This window comes from Nicotiana tabacum, chromosome 6 (genome assembly GCF_000715075.1).
Source record: "Nicotiana tabacum cultivar K326 chromosome 6, ASM71507v2, whole genome shotgun sequence".
Lineage (NCBI taxonomy): Eukaryota > Viridiplantae > Streptophyta > Magnoliopsida > Solanales > Solanaceae > Nicotiana > Nicotiana tabacum.
In genome coordinates this window covers 727,877-744,225 of record NC_134085.1, presented here as the reverse complement: position 1 = coordinate 744,225, position 16,349 = coordinate 727,877, and positions in this window count along the sequence as shown.

Here is a 16,349-nt window from a genome sequence, read left to right as displayed (position 1 = left end):
AATCAAGGCTCACCAGTTCGAGGATCTGCATTTGGCAGTTCTCAGGGAGACGGTGCTACAGGGTAGTGCCAAGGGGGTTTCTATTGGCGAGGATGGTGTCATGCGACTCCAGGGTCACCTGTGTGTTCCAAATGTTGATGGCTTGATGGAGAGGATTCTAGAGGAGGCACATAGTTCGCGGTATTCCATTCACCTAGGTGCTACGAAGATGTATCGTGACTTGAGGCAGCATTATTGGTGGCGGCGAATGAAGAAAGACATAGTAAAGTATGTGGCTATATGTTTGAATTGCCAGCAGGTTAAGTATGAACACTAGAGGTCAGGTGGACTACTTCAGTAGATGCCTATCCCTGAGTGGAAGTGGGAGCGCATTACCATGGACTTCGTAGTTGGGTTGCCCCAGACCTTACGAAAGTTTGATGTAGTGTGGGTCATTGTGGACAGGTTGACCAAGTCGGCACACTTTATTCTAGTTGTGACTACTTATACTTCAGAGAGGTTGGCTCAGATTTACATTCGGGAGGCAGTCTGGTTGCATGGTGTGCCTATTTCCATCATATCAGATAGAGGCCCTCAGTTCACTTTCCATTTCTGGAGAGCCGTCCAGAGTGAGTTGGGGACCCGTGTTGAGCTCAGAACAACATTTCATCCTCAGAACGATGGACAGTCGGAGTGGACAATTCAGATTATGGAGGACATTCTTAGAGCGTGTGTGATTGACTTTGGAGGGCAGTGGGATCAGTTCTTGTCCTTGGCAAAGTTTGCTTACAACAACAACTATCAGTCCAGAATCGAGATAGCTCCATTTGAGGCTTTATATGGTCGGCGATGTCATTCTCCTATTGGGTGGTTCGAGCCTGGTGAGGCTAAGTTGTACGATACACACTTAGTGAAAGATGCCTTGGAAAATGTAAAGTTGATTCAGGAAAGGATTCGCACAGTATAGTCCAGACAGAAGAGTTACGCGGATTAGAAGACGAGTGATGTATCATTCATGATCGGGGAGAATGTTCTCTTAAAAGTCTCGCCAATGAAGGGTGTGATGAGATTCGGGAAGAAGGGCAAGTTGAGCTAAAGGTTTATTGTCCCATTTAAGGTGTTGAGGCGTGTTGGAGAGGTTTCTTACGAGCTTGCTTTACCTCCCAGCCTATCGGGAGTTCATCCAATTTTTCATGTGTCTATGTTTCGGAGGTATCACGTCAACCTGTCCCATGTGCTAGACTTCAGCACTATTTAGCTAGACGAGAGCTTAGGCTACGAGGAGGAGCCAATTTCCATTGTTGATAGGCAGGAGTGCCAGTTGAGATCCAAGAGGATTTCTATAGTAAACGTCCAGTGGAGGAGCCAACCAGTCGAGGAGGCTACCTAGGAGTCCGAGGAGGACATGTGGAGTAGACATCCACGCTTATTCGGCACTTCAGGTATGAATCTAAAGTCGTTCGAGGACGAACGTTTGTTTAAGAGGTGGCGAATGTAACGACCCGACTAGTCATTTTACTTTTTAGAACCCTGTTCCCCTAGATAAGACTTCTCGTACTTGATTTTACTGATTTATGACTTGCGAGAATGGATGGTTCGGGATTTGGAAGAGTTACAGCTGAAATCGAAACACTTGGTTCCTTAAGGTTGGCTTAAAAGGTGAAGTTTGACTTCAGTCAATTTTTTGAGTAAATGACCTCGGAATCCGGATTTGAATATTCCAACAGATTCGTATGATGATTCGGACTTCAGAATATGTATGGATCGGGTTTTGGATGACCCGAGAGTGTTTGGCGCCTAATAGTGAAAGTTAGTTCTCTAAGGATTTTGAAGTTCTTAATTATTTGGTTTGGAGCGGGTTTTTGTGATATCGAGGTCCGAACGGAGTTCTAAGATCGGGAATAGTTCTGTATTGCCATTTAATACTTGCATGCAAAATTTAGTGTCAATCCGAGTAGTATAAGTGTGTTTCATCGCATTGGAAGTAAATTGAAAAACTTGAAGTTCATAAGTTTGATTCAATTGGTTTTAGGGGGTGATTTACAGATTTACCATCGTTTCAGGCATCTTGAGGGTTTGAGTGGGTCCGTTTTATGATTTCAAACTTCTCGATATGTTCAAGCGTGGCTCGGGGGCCCCGAGCGTCAATCGGACGAGGCTCGAGTGAAGTTGGAAAATTTGGAAAGGAGCTGAAACTACAATTATCTACCATAACTGCACCTGTAGTTGGCCAGCCGCAGGTGCGAGACCTCAGAAGCGGTCAAAGCTTCACAGGTACGGCCAAGAGGAAGGATCCCAGGCTCCCTTCCCGTAGAAGAGGCTTTGCAGGAGCGTTTCCCAGACCGCAGAAGCGGTCCCAGCCAGCTAGCCCAGCTCCATATATGCAGACTCCCTCTCACAAAAGCGAGACCGCAGATGCGGTCCCCTAATCGCAGGTGCGGAAAACGTTGAAGGCAGTGCCTTCATTTAATACGGGAATGTTTAATTTTTGACACATTTCCTCCATTGTTTGGGCGATTTGGGAGCTTCCAAAGAGAGAATTTCCACCTAGCATCTTGAGGTAAGTTATTTCTACTTATTTTGAGTTTAATACTTGGGTTTTGGGTAGATTACCACACAAAGATTAGGGAAAAGTAATGGGATTAGAGTAAAACCTAGGGTTTTGATAAAAACAAGATTTAACCACGAAATTTGTTATGGAATAACGTAGAAATCATATATTCTTGATCCTTAGGTTATAGAGAACAACATTCTTCAAAAATTTCCGGAATCCGGGCATGTGGGCCTGGGGACGGATTTTAGGAAACTTGTGTTTAGGGTTGGGAAATTACTTTAATAGTTAGAATGCGAACTTGTGAGCTTGTATTGAATAGTTCCTACCTCGTTTAAATTAGTTTTTAATCGTTCGGCTCCAAATTGAGGGTTTGAGCACGTTCTTGATATTGGAAATACGCTTTGGAGCGAGGTGAGTCTCCTTTCTAACCTTGTAAGAGAGAATTGTCCCTATAGGTGAGTTAACTTATTATGTGCTCCTAATTGTGGGGGCTACATACGCACGAGGTGACGAGAGTCCGTGCGTAGCTACTATTATGTTAATTGTCTGAGTATTTTAGGACCCGTATCATGCTATAATTGTAAATGTTTATATCCTTTTATGCTAATGAGATCACTTAGGACATATTAGGGATTGGAAATAAATATATGTGAACGTATGCAATTTCTTGAGCACTTGTATGAATTTATTTGACTATGAATGCACCGTTATGTGCTTTCTTGATGATAATTGATATTATGGATTGGGCCGCTCACCTCGGTAAAAATAGATGCATTTATGGTTTGCGCCATTCAACCCTCTGGTAGTGCACAATTCTTTTCTGTTGGACCGGATCGTACGACCTCGGCATAATGTACGCATGATATCTATGTGAAATCTTATTCATGACTTAATTTGTTAAATGCCTCGAAGTAAAATTATTTTAAGACATGACTGAAACTGATATATTGTTTTCTACAAACTCTGAGCTTGCTATTATGCCCATGTTATCCATGCTTAGTGAAAATCTTTAATCATTATTGGTATTGACCTTATTAACTGTCAAGTCGACCCCTCGTCACTACTTCTTCGAGGATAGACTAGATACTTGTTGGGTACATATTGTTTGTGTACTCATACTATGCTTCTGTACTTAGTTGTACAGGATCTGAGGCAGGTACATCTGGCTACCATTCTGGTGTGCATTCTTGATCATTGACCGAGATCCCACGGTGAGCTACTCCCTTCCTATGCCGTTCAGCAGCATGATGACTTCTCTCTTTGTTTTTGACTATCTATTCTATTTCAGATACTAAGATAGTGTTATTCTTTTGTGTATTCTACTAGATGCCCATATACTTGTGACACCAGGTCTTGGCACACACATATTGGTAGACTATTCTTTTGGATTGTATAACTAGTATTGTACGTTGCTAATCATCACTTATTTTAAATTCAAATTAAGAAATTGTTGTAACTATTTTAGTAAAGTAAAACGAGAACTCATTAATATTTTATGCGTTGGCTTGCTTGAAAATGGTGTTGGGCGCTATCACGACCTGTAGTGAAATTAGGTTGCGACATTTCAGATTTGCGTACCTTCAGTGAAAATAATACAATCTGTTTGTGGTGTCAAAAAGTAGACTCGGAGATCTAATACTTAGATAAATTTCATAATAGAACTCCTTTCGTACTGTCAACAGAAAATTCGTGAAGTCGACTCAACTGCAGTGAACTTTCAGATTTGCGTACCTTTAGCAAAAATTATACAATCCATTTGCGGTGTCAGAAAGTATACTCGGAGATCTTAAACTTGTATAAATTTTATGGATGAAATCCTTTCAGACAGTCAACATAAAATGTCCAAAATTGACCTAACTGCAATAAACTTTCAGATTCGCGTACTTTCAGCGCAAAAGATCATCTTGACCTTGGAGTGTCGTAATTGCAATCCATTCGTGCCGTTAAAAAGTAAACTCAGATGCCTGAAGTATCTACGAATTTCATGGAAGAACTTTTTTCGATCTACCAATAGAAAATTCGCGAAATTGACACAACTGCAATGAACTTCTACATTCGCATCCATATAGAGGTCTTTGCGGCATAAGACCTTCTAGATTAGTCAAAGTTCCATATAATGTATTGCTTGACCCATCGAAACCCAAATTAGAAATTTCACAGTTAGGCCACATGATGGGGGAACAATTCACATTGCATTCAACTACGCAATGCTTTATGGTAGCATCTTGTTTTGAAGAAATGAAGTAAACTTGGAAAGGCATTCAAGACAAGATAGCGACAGTCTTTCACGTCAATTGCTTTTATGACTTAGATTCTTCATATAGGACAAAGTATAAACATTTTTCATCCTTTTAGTATCTTGACAATGATGTATCAGATCCTTGTAGCATTGAAGCAATGAAATGTCCACTTTGGCTCGACACAAATTGCCTTCTGTCTTTCTGCAATATGCGCCTATTTGAGTAATCAATGTGATGCTTCAGCTCGAATTTTGATGATCATGTCACGTTGAAACACATTTTTTAAAGCTTATGTGACTGAACTTAGATGAAACTCTAAGCTGCCTACGTACCTCGGTGAAGAGGATCAAGTCATAACGTAGTTCAAAATAAGTGAGTTTTTATTTTTATTTTTTATGTCCTAACTTTTTCCTAGGCCGCCTCTTTTGAGGTTTTCAACCTAGCAGAATATGTTTTTGCTTAGGCCACCTTTTTCAAGGTTTTTAACCTAGCGAATTTTCTTATGTCCTAACTTTTGCCTAGGCCGCCCCTTTCGAGGTTTTTAACTAAGCGGACTCCTTTTTTTGGGTGTCGTTCGCAATTTAGGCTCATGCAGGCTAGGAGAATAGCAACATGCAGTTTAGGCTCATGCATTAAGGAGCATTTATTCTTCAAGGATAATAACTCTTCAAAAATTTCCCATTGATAGGGTCAATTCTCATGCCATCTACATCAACCAACTTGTAAGCTCCACTTGAATAGGCTTCTTGCACAACTTATGAACCATCCCATTTTGAAGTGATTTGCCCCCGGATTTGTGAAAGGTGATAACAGGTCTTCTTACTGAGAGAACTTGATCTCCAACTTGGAAGGACCTCAAGAGAACCTTTTTGTTGAAAGCACGAGAAAGATGAGCTTGATAACATTCAAGACTTTATTGAGCTTCTATCCTTTTTTCATCAAGGTACTCTAGTTCTTCAAGGCACAAACGAGCGTTTTCTTCTTCAGTAAGACCTTCTTGGACAGCAAGTCGCAAGGATGGTATTTGACGCTCAAGAGGAAGAACTGCTTCGACTCCATAAACAAAAGAATAAGGAGTTGCTTGTGTCGGCGTGCGATGAGTTGTCCGATATGCCCACAAAGCTTCTTCCGTTCTGTCATGCCAATCTCTTTTAGACTTGGAGACGACCTTCTTTAACAAGTTACAAAGTGTTTTATTAAATGCTTCGGCTAGTCCAGTTGCAGCAGCATAATACATTGACGAATTACGTTGCTTGAAGCCAAAAAGTTCACAGATCTTGGTCATCAATGTGTTATCGAACGGTTTGCCATTATCTGTTATTATATAACTAGGAATGCTGAAATGATATATGATGTTCACTCGAATGAAGTTTGCAACATTCTCTTTCTTCACTTCCTTGAGAGCGACGGCCTCAGCCCATTTTGAGAAGTAATCAGTTGTAGCCAAGATGTATAGATGTCTTCCAGAAGATTTTGGAAATTGTCCAACAACATCTAATCCCCAAGCGTCAAATGGCCAAGATGCAATAGTAGGGTGTAACATTTCAAGTGGTTTGTGTATGAAATTTAAGTGAAACTGGAAAACCTTGCATCTTCGAGCATAATCTAAACAATCTTTCACTATTGTCGGCCAATAGTAACCCATCCTCTTAATGTGGAAATGGAGCTTCGACCCAGATTGATGTGGTCTACAAACTCCAAAGTGTGCCTCTTTTATATCTTGAGGTTCTTCATCTTCCTCTAAGTAACACAAGAGAACTCCCTCAAATGATCTTTGATACAAAGTGTCTTTGTAGTAAAGGAAGCGAGGGGCATGCCGTCGAATTTTGATCTTTCTCCTTGGATCTTTTTGAAGTATCCCATAACATAAGTAGTCGATCATGGTTTGTCGCTAATCAACCTTCTCAGCTTCAGCGATGGCTACCAAATGCTCAAGCTTTTTTTCTTCATCCTCATTCTCATCTGGCAGCACTATCCATTTTTGTCAGATAGTGATTTGTGTTAGGTCGGCAGAGTCAATGTCAAAGCTAGAGCAGCTAAGGCATCAGTTTTCTTATTTTTCTGCCTTGGCACATGCTGAAGATTTACATTGCCAATCCATCCAATCAATTTCTGCACATAATCATGATAAGGACGCAATTCTGGATTTTTGGCCACATAGCTACCTAGAAATTGATTGATCACTAACTTAGAGTCTCCAAAAATATGTAATTAGAGTTGTCTCATATTAACGGCCATCTCAAGCCCAAGTATAAGTGTTTGATATTCTTCAACATTGTTGGTGCAATGTTGTGTTAAGGTGAAGGAATATGGCAAGACTTCTCCTTGAGAAGTGACAAACACAACACCTGCGCCATCTCCTTCACGATGTGCGGCACCATCAATATACATTTTCATGGTGGTTGCACTTTGATGACCATTGCATCCTCATCAGGTAGTTCATCAGTCAACTCCCAGTCATTTGGAATTGACCTTTGGAATCTGCTAAAACTTGTCCTTACATAGCTTTTGTTGGGATGTACACAATCACGAATTGTTGAAATTGGAGGTACCACCTTTCCAATGCCAAACAGAACTTTTTGATCGGAGAATAGTTCAGCTCATTTGAAGTCATCATCCTACTCAAGTAGTAGATGGAATTTTCTTTACTTTCACCATTTGCTTGGGCCAAAAGGGCTCCAACTAACCTTTCTTGGGCTGCAATATATAGAATCAATGGCTTTCCTGGTATAGAGGCTGCCAGAACCAGAAGTTTCACCAAATAGGATTTGATGCTTTGGAATGCGTTGTTACAAGCTTGGTCCCATACAAAAGGTACATCCTTCTTCACGATACGGCTAAAAGGTTGGCACTTCCCTGCTACATTTGAGATGAATCTTCTAAGGTACGCCAATTTTCCTTGCAGACTTTTTAGTTCATGTATATTTTTAGGCTCGGGCATCCTCAAGATTACATCAACTTTTGCTTGATCTATCTCAATCCCTCAATGTCGAACAATAAAGCTAAGGAATTTTCCAGAAGTAACTTCGAAGGCACATTTTAACGGGTTCATTCTAAGTTGATATCTCCGGAGTCGTTCGACTGCAAGTGGTCTCCTCTCTTTCTTGATATCAACACTAAATCATCCACATAGCATTCCACATTCTTGTAGAGGATGTCGTCAAATATATTCTGCATTGACCTTTTATATGTGGCGTCGGCATTCTTCAAGCCAAAGGGCATTACTTTGTAGCAATAAATTCCTTTAGGAGTGCGAAATGCAGTAAACTCTTCATCTTTCGGTGCCATACATATTTGATTGTAGCCAGATGATACATCCATGAAAGACGTTGCCTCGTATCCGGTGGTGGCATCAATTATGAGCTCTAGGATGGGGAGCGGAAATTCATCCTTAGGGTATACATTATTGAGGTCTCAAAAATCGACAAAAACTCGAATTTGGCCATTCTTCTTCTTCATAGGAACAATGCTTGTAATCCATACAGGATATTTAACCTCCCAAATAAAACTAGCTTCGATGAGTTTATTTACCTCGGCTTCGATTGATGGGATCAATTCTGGCCTGAAGTGTCTTTGGGCTTGCTTAACAGGACGAGCTCCTTTCTTGACCGCAAGATGATGAACTGCTACTTTAGGATCTAAACCAGGCATCTCTTTGTAGCTTCAAGAAAATATATCTCTATATTCTTTGAGTAGCTCCACATAAGTGCTTTCTTCATTTGTGGTTAGTAGGGGACTTACATAGGTGGGCATGGAGTCTTCTGCAATGCCAAGGTTGACTTCTTTCAATACATCAACTATCATTTTAATTCCTTCTTCTGGTTCCAGAGGAGCGCCCATGACATCTTCGTCTTCTTGGGGATCACCATCATTAAATGATATATAGCTACACCAAGAGTCATCTCCCAAATTTTTGTCGACCTCCCTTATAAATGTAGTGTATTGCTCCTCATTCGCAGTAATGTGATATGAAGATCCTACACTTTCTTCATCTTCGTCATGCTCTCTAGTGTGGACCACCGTGCGAGTCTTCACTTTGAGTACCTCTCCGCATGAAATCAAAAGTTCTGATTGTTAGCTCATTCTAGAAGGGATCAGGCTTTGACACTTTTTGGAGATACTTTGGACTCTAGATGGCAAAGGACTTCTTATTTTTTCATAATTTCTTTGGGACTTGTTCTTCTTCCTTTTCAATGGACCCAACCTCTCAAATACAGAAGTTCTTGTAGTTGGTTCTCCAAGTCGATCAAAGACAGAAGGCCTTTTATTAGGACCAGCAGGTTTATCTTCTATCGTGATATAGTTAATACTTGCTCTTCTTATGGAGATGTGAACTGGTGGGGGTTGTTTATAACCCAGACCCTCACGTGATTGCTTCACCACATGCTCCTTATCCTTCATCGTGTTTTGTTTCCTGGTAGATTCAGGTGGGAGCTTCCCTAGCTTAGATGGTTCGTTGGGATCATATCCATCCTTTGCGAACAACCTGTAAGCATTCAGATCAAAACCTTCATTTGTGCTTTTCGTGGGGAGTGCCTTATTTTGAGGCACGTTAAGGGACACAAACTTTTCCATTAACTTTGAAGATAACTTTATGGTATCAATCTTCTTGATAGGGAGGGTTAGTTCTCTTAGTGCATCTCGTTGGAGGCTTTATGATTCTCCTTCATCTTTCTTCACTTTTGGGACGTAACGAAATAAAGGATCTTTTTCTTGCCTACAGTTGCAACATTCGTTTTGTGAGCCTTCGAAACTTGGTATGATTCTATTATAACTTTATCTTCACTACTTCAGCCCTTTTAGACACGATATTATCTACTTTCTCTTATTTGCTAGCAGAGGACCTATCTTTTTCGGATGATGAAGATCTCAAAGCATGCATTGGTGCACATGACACTTGGAGTGCTTGCTGTCCCAAAAGCTCTCCTTGCTTCGGGTGATTGGCCCTAGACTCCCCATAGTAGCGTTCAGGATACTTTCAACGTCAGAAGAAAACTTAGAGTCAACAACTTTTTAGTCGATCTTCTTTGAATTCATCTTAGTAATCTTAAATGTTGAGAGTTGAGAAGAGATGAGAGGTAGAGATAGTCCCACCTGGCGTGCCAAAATTTTAACAACTAAATTTTTCTTCTGAAAAATAATAATCAAGACAAGAAATATAACGATAAATATTATATTCGATTTCAAGTGATGGTGTTACAATCTCTAATATATCTCTAAATCTAAAGAGATGTAGTTCTCTGGTTCTTCTCCTCACGGACGATGGTTCAAGAGCCTGAGAGCTTGATCTTGAACTTGACGGATTTCAGATTTATAGTATGTTACGAACAATTTGAAGGTCGTCACAAACCAGGATTTGGTGTTGGATTATCACAAACGGAAGATTTGAAGCCCGCCTATGATTTGAGTTTGCCTTTGGAATTTGTCCCTAGACAACGATTGCAGATATGGATGGAGACCTTGTTGCTATTCTTCATATCTTCTTTAGCCTTTCCTTCTGCTTACATGCGTGTGTCTTAGCCTTCTCCTTTGACCCCTTTATATAGGTGTGGGGTGGAGTAATCTCCGAGAAAACCCTAGTAGATCATTGGGCTTGAGGTTTATGGGCCGGTCCATCTGATAGAAGATCAACTGACGAGCTAGCCCAATAATACATTGAACTTTTATTTAAATCAATTTATTTTAGATTTAAATAATCAACCCGATTATACAAGCCCATAGTATCATTTGGACAAATATGTATTTAACATATGATAAAGTCCAAATTACTTGTGATTCAAATTTAATAAAATTTTAGTTGTCTGCAGGGTCATATTTTATAAAATATTTAGTCACCAAGAGAGCTACTGAAAACGAGGTTTCTAATGTATACTACTATATGTTTTCTACTAACTCAGTAAGAATAATAGGTTTTACATTTCAAAATCATTCAAGTGAACTCAATGTAAGCTGGAGAATGCTTTGGAGTTTAGTGATTTGTACCAATCATGAAAACTATAATTACAAGTTGCCATCCAATCCAGACATATGCATATTTGCTTGGCCGATCACGGCTATAATTGTCTATACGATTAATATCTGCAAATCCGTAAACTCTATATTTGGATGTCACATTGAAGCGTGAATTATAAACAGTAGGAAGCTCGAATTGATATTGTTTTCTCCGGATGGGTTGATTTTTATCTAAGAAATAACAATTGGGTCCATAAAAATAATCAAATAAATTAAAGATGTAAGTTGTTGTTTTTCGTTCTTCCTGAAAATGAAAAAGAAGCCATTTACTCAATTAGCAATAATTTTTTCTTAGACTTTTGGGCAGGAAATAAAGAAGGATAAGGATAAAGTGTCCCCTCAAGTCAAGAATTAGGGCCCTCCAAGTTTAACCAGTGAATCGATTTTTAGTACTACACATATTTTTGTTACAACAATAAACCAATTGTAATCCCACAAATTGGGTTTTGAAAAAATAGTGAGTACACAAACCTTACCTCTATCTTGAAAAGATTAGATAGTTGTTTCTGATAAATCTTTAGCTCAGGAAAAGATAAAAAGAGAAGTAGCAACAAGCATAACAACAACAAGATAATAACAACTGAAGCGAAATAAACAACAGGCTAATAAGAAAATACAATACTAACAGTAATACTCAGAGGCAGATGCACACTATACGTACAGCGGTCACCGACAGCTGGAAACTTCGACAAAAATACTATATATATTTGTAAATATTTTTAAGAAATAATAAGATATTAGTGTAGGCCACCTTACCAATTCTTATGAATAGTGATATTGAATGTCATGGTGACCCGCGACCGCCGAATCCTGGACCCACCATTGCTAATATTACTGGTATGGAGGAGAGAAATACTTGACTATCTACCAACATTTTACCCTAATTCATGACCTCCGTACCCTCCTATCAAGGATCATATTCTCGATAAGCTGAAGCAGCGTCATGTCCTGCCTAATCACTCTCCCCAATACTTCTTCGGTCTATCTCAACTTCTGTAATGCCCCGATAGATCATCTAGAGTTTTACCTTAATTTTATATTCTGAAGCCTCCAATAGCTTCTTTAGGCCTTCCTAGATTTGTGTGCAAATTTCGATTTCTGTAAGACTTTTATGTTAAAAATTGATAAAATATGAAATTTTGTCTTAAAATTCATTTGAGTTGACTCTAGCCAACATTCTAAGCAAACGGGACCATACTCGTATTTTGACGGTCCTGGTAGGTTCGTATCGTAATTTGGGACTTGGGCGTATGCCCGAAATCGAATTTGGAGATACCTAGCTAGAGTTATCACTTTTTGTCGAAATTTTTAAGCTTAAAGGTTTAATGAATTCAAAGATTTGTCCAATGTTTGACTTTGCCGATACCGAATCCGTATTTTGATTTTGAAACTTGATATAGGTCCATTACTATATTTATGATTTATCTGCCAAATTTGGTGAGAAACGGAGTTGGTTTGGCATTATTTGGATGTCCGATTGTTAAAATAGAAATTCTAAAGTTTCATTGAAAATTTCATTTGATTTGGTGTCACATTAGTAGTTCTAGGTATGATTTTTGTGATTTGATCGCGGGAGCAAGTTCTTATGATATTTTTGGACTATTGTGCATATTTGGTTTGGAGCCCCGAGGGCTCAGGTGAGTTTCAGATAGGCTATGAAATGAATTTGGACGTAGAAAATAGGTGGTGTAAATCGGTTTCTGGTGCAGACCTCAGACCTCGTAATTGCGAGGTCAGGCTTCGTATTTGCGATGAAGCAGCGTCACTGTCAGCTTCATATTTGCGAGCTATTTCCTCGCAATTTCGAAGAATAGCTGGCACCATAGCTTCGCATTTGCGGACAAATTCTTCACTTTTGCGATGGGAACTTGGGGGAAGTTTGTTCATATTTGCGATCAATTAGGTCGTATTTACGGTAAGACTCAGTTCACATTTGCGAACAAATCATTGCAAATGTGATGATAGCAGAGATAGGGGACATTCACATTTGAGAGGCAAATGGCGCATTTGCAGGATTCGTAATTGCGAACCCCAGGTCACAATTGCAATATTTGCGCCTGATCAAAAGGTCACTACAACAAAAAGGGGTTTTAGCGGCAATAAAAAAAAGCATTAGCAGCAATAACAATAGCCATTGTATCATTTACCAGCTATTGATGTTTAGCCGCTAAAGCCGAGGTCGGTAAGCCTTCAGCGGCGTTTATCACAAAAGTTTGTAAAAGGTGTGACTTATTGCCGCTAAATATCATCTGATATAAGGGCAGTTGATTGCGACAATGGCTACTAAATCCAAGCTAAAACAGCTACTAATGTTCTTTTAATGTCCATTTTTATTGCCACTAAATTAAAAAAAAAATATCGCTAAAAATCCATATCTTTAGCGGTAATTATTTTGTGGCAATAAGTATTAATATGCCTTTTTAGCATCTATTTTAATGGCTAGTAAGTTCAATTAAATTATCACTAAAAATCATCTTTAGCAGCAAATATAATAACTACAATATCCCCCGGGGAAAAATCTTAAATTTGTGCTAAAAGTGACAAGCTATAATGGCAATAGTTTGGCCACCATTAATCATAGCTACTACATTCATTCAAAATATTTTCAAATAACATAACATATTAATATTAATTCATAAAAACATAATGTATCTCATTAAATCTTAACAAATAAAAATATTTATCCAAAATATTAGTATCACAGTAACTTAAAAAATAAACTTATATTGTTTGAAGTAAATAGCTAATGTCATTATATATGACAAATCCCAACGGACAATAGTCTTCAAATAATTTTTGTAACTTTTCATCATGTTGAAATCTTTGACCCGCTAAATTATCGATCATCATACTGTATGACCTGAAATTATAAAATAACTATGTCAATAGATGAAATATATGAGCACGGTAGATGTACGCATAAGCAAGCAAATCTTCTTCTTCTACTTGTATCCATTTGTTGCTTCTGCAATGGACTATTTTGATCCACAGTGAACCAAAAGGCCAGAGATCATATCTTCTGTAAGTGAAACTACTAGTGCTCTTTAATTCAAAAGGCCAGAGATCATATCCAAATGTACGACATTCTTCTACTTTTAATTGAGCTAATAAATAATATTAATTGAGACCATACCAGGGAGTCCAGTACAAATCTGTCTTTATTACAAAATTTAGAAAGTTAACTATATCTATTAAGGCATCTTAAATTGTTTTAAGTTACACCAATAAACAAGGTCTGTTACACATTAGGACTTCAACATATGACTAGTCTCAATTGCACCATGAAAACGTCTGTGATTTTCTCCCTATCCTTTATCCCCACAATGTTTGCGGGGATTGTAAACCAAATCTTGCGCAAAGTTATTTGTCTTCCTACCAGTCACCTAAGGTAAGCTTTTTGGGAAATTTACCTAGCTGAGATCCAAGGATATCTGCCCAATATTATACATTTTGCCACATCATTTACAGGGTATAACATCCTTTTACTAATATTATGTGTGGGTGAATTTTCAGTAAAGGACTCTATAGTTATTGGAACATTTGGAAATCTTCCTTTTATAACTCATGCTTCAGAGTTTTCAGTAAGATTTAAATATACCAAATCAACACATCTGTTTCCCCGAACATGGCGGACGAACTATGGATCCTATCTAGTAAAGGAAGAAGAAAACGTCCGGCAAAAATATACTACGATAAAAAAGAAGAAGATTTCGTAATGATCTACAATAAAGAAAAACTCAAACAGTAGAGCGCTAAACGATAAAGATAAGTAGTCCCGTGAGATGGTGAAGTGTTTGCAGCAACAATCTGGGTGTATTTTCGGAAGACTTTTATATTAAAAATTGATAAAATATGAAATTTTGCCTTAAAATCCATTTGAGTTGACTCTAGCCAGCGTTCTGAGCAACCGGGCCTGAATTCGTGTTTTGACGGTCCTGGCAGGTCCGTATCGTGATTTGGAACTTGGGCGTACGCCCGAAATCGAATTCGGAGGTCCCTAGCTAGAGTTATCGCTTTTTGTCGAAACACTACAAGATTATGCATATACAGCTACGAAGTACGTCGTAGCTAAACATAAAAATTTCTGTGGTTAAACACTTTAGCTACAATAATTTTTTCGTAGCATCCTTAGCTAGAAGTAGTGTAGCAAAAAGTTAGCTGCAAACTTTAATATTTCTTGGCTAAGGATTAATACTTATTGCTACAAAATATTTTGTGATGTAGTTATATTAATAAAATATTTTTCCACGAAGAATATATATTTATAGCTAATTATTCTATTGTTTTGCCACGATAAATCAATTTTGCAGCTATCTTCTACTTTAGCCACAAAGGGATATACCGTGGCAAAAGATGTTATTTATTTAGGCACAAAATTCAAATATGTAGCTGTGTTCACATAATAAATTTGTATTATAGTATTTATATTTAGCTACCGATCCATAATTTCATAGCTATAAATCATCAAAATATCCTGATTAGATATTTTTATTATGTTTTATTTGGAGACTAAATTTTTTTTGTAACTACCCGGCCGGTCGTTTCATGAGTTACTACTCTGTTTCCCCTATTTCTGCTTCTTTACATGTTGTTCAGATGTATTTCATTGCATCGTATTGGTTAGTTTGGGTTCAGAGTTGTTTTGTAGAGAAATAAGACACTTAGTCTCCTAAGTTGCCCTTTTAGTTGGAAAGTCAACCGGAAGTTGACTTGTGTGAAAATGATCTCGGAATTTGGTTTTTATCGTTCGGATAGCTTCGTGAGATGATTTGGGACTTAGGAGCATGATCGGAATGCATTTTGGAGGTCCGAGATAGATCTAGGCTTGAATTGTGAGAGTAGAATTTTGGCGTTTTTCAATCGTTAGTGTAAATTTGGATATCGGGGTCGGAATAAAATTCTGGAAATTGGAGTAGGTCCCTTGTGTCATTTGTAACGTGTGTGCGAAATTTCAGCTCATTCGGATAAGGTTTGATAGACTTTTTGATCAAAAGCGGAATTTGGTAGTTTTGGAATCTTTTAGCTTGAATCCGAGGGTGTTTTATGATTCGATGGTGTATTGAGTATTTCGAGTGTTGGTAAAAGTTTGAATACTGTTATGTGACTTGTTCGAACTTATGGTTGAAGTATCGGGGGCCTCGGAATGAATTAGGATGATTTTCGAAAAAATTGGCTTTGGAAATGAGCAGCTGAAGTTGATGCCCCTATCATAACCACACCTGCGGATTGGGGACCGCAGGTGCGTGATCGCAAAAGCGTTGGGGAAGCCGCAGAAGCGGCCTGGGGCTAGAGGACCAGCAGTCCCAGGTGCGAAAACTTGAGCGCACGTGCGAGACCGCAGGTGCGGTTCGAGGAATTTAAGTGAAAACCACAGAAACGGAAATTTGACCGCAAAAGCAGTAGCACAGAAGCGGAAAAGGGAACGCAGGTGCGAAATCCCTGGGTCAGAAAGTATATTAGGTGTCCTTCGCGAATTTTTGCTAAGTTCTCCATTTTTTATTCGGGTTTGAGCTTGAGGGAGTAAATTGAAGAGGGATTTCGAGGGGATTTCGTGGAGGTAAGGT